The sequence below is a fragment of the Solanum pennellii genome, chromosome 6 (genome assembly GCF_001406875.1).
Source record: "Solanum pennellii chromosome 6, SPENNV200".
In the NCBI taxonomy this organism is placed as follows: domain Eukaryota; kingdom Viridiplantae; phylum Streptophyta; class Magnoliopsida; order Solanales; family Solanaceae; genus Solanum; species Solanum pennellii.
The window spans coordinates 19,308,642-19,310,049 of record NC_028642.1 but is presented as its reverse complement, the minus strand read 5'-3'; the positions used below and the strand labels follow the sequence as shown (position 1 = coordinate 19,310,049).

Below are 1,408 nucleotides of genomic sequence, written 5' to 3'. Positions count from 1 at the left end.
TTTTTTAATAAATAGGAAAATAAAAGAACTTTATTACTATAAAATTGTCTAAAACATCAATCAAAAGTTTAACGAAAAAAGTGAAAGACAATAAAAAGCCTAATCTAAGCGTATCTTCTAGTTCGTCCAAATCTTTTGACGAGTAGCCTCCAAGCACTCTCTTTTGCATTCCTGGCGAATTGAATCTTCAGACATTAATAAACTCATATTTTCATACAAGAGTATCTCATGTTCTATAGCTAAAATCTCCGCTTTAATCTCGTCTATGTTCTTTTTAGAAGCTTCTAAAGCATCTTGAAGTACCTCTTGCTCTCCTTGTAAAGTTTCTAGATTCCGCTTAACCTTCATTATTGATTCTTGTTAGAGAAATTCTGGAATGTTTTCCGCATATCTCTTCATAAAGACATAAGATGTACTTTCTTTGGTGATTTAACACAAAACCTTTTCCTTCGAAGACAGACATAACACCATTAATCTTTGGAAAAACTCGAGAAATCTCATTTGAATTATGGGTCAATTGTTTTAATGTTTGGCCACGAGAAGTAGATGATTTCTTTAACTCTTTAGAGATATTTGAAATTGATTTTGCCTTAGGTCTAGATATTAAAGTAGACTCTTCGCTTACTTGTGGTCTTTCACACGATAATCCTAGTAGATGTCCAACAGCGTTAACCTACAAGTGAAAAGGGCAAGTTAGCAAGGTCATTTATTTTTTTAAAAAAAGAGAAGAAATAAAGGAAATAAAACCTTGTCACTATGAATTGTCAATATTCTAGAAGGACTATCGACACTTTGGACTTCTACAACTTGAGATGCAGATAGTTCAACTCTTTGCCTCTTCCAACATCAATCTTGCTAGTTTTGGTTGTTTCTAGAAAGGACCGTTTACAAGAGAAGAGAAATTGGGGACATTTCATTTTATCAGTGGAAGTATGAACTATTTCTTTCTTAAATGCCTTAGAGAAGTTAAGCTTCTTACTTTTGTCTACTAAAAAGGTAACAAATTCTGACCTAGCTTTTTCTACCATAACATCCAAATTATCCTAAAGAAACATTATAGAGGATCTCTCCCACCTATATAAATATTGGGAGGTATAAAGCTTCTTTGCGTAAGTTACCCCATGAGGATATGTCGCTTTAAACATAGTTACATGTGATACACAAATGCACCAATATTTAAGTCTTTCATTAAGTTAATCAACATTAATATCATTTTCTAAGTATCCAGGATTATCTTGATGGAAACCAAATTGGCGACTTAATCACTGCGGACTGTATGGCTCAATGACAAAGGAACCTCCCCTCCATAATGGAAGATAATCAAAACGAATGCTCATAAAATAAGATTGTTCAAACTCAGGTGCGTTGTCATCATCAATATAATAAGTTGGGTGTGGCCTACTAAGCA

The 1,408-nt window shown here is 33.4% G+C and overlaps 1 pseudogene; it reads right to left on the bottom strand.

Annotated features, from left to right (window-relative positions):
- Nucleotides 1-337: 337 nt before the first annotated feature.
- Nucleotides 338-1,145, bottom strand: LOC114077609 (annotated as a pseudogene).
- Nucleotides 1,146-1,408: the final 263 nt, after the last annotated feature.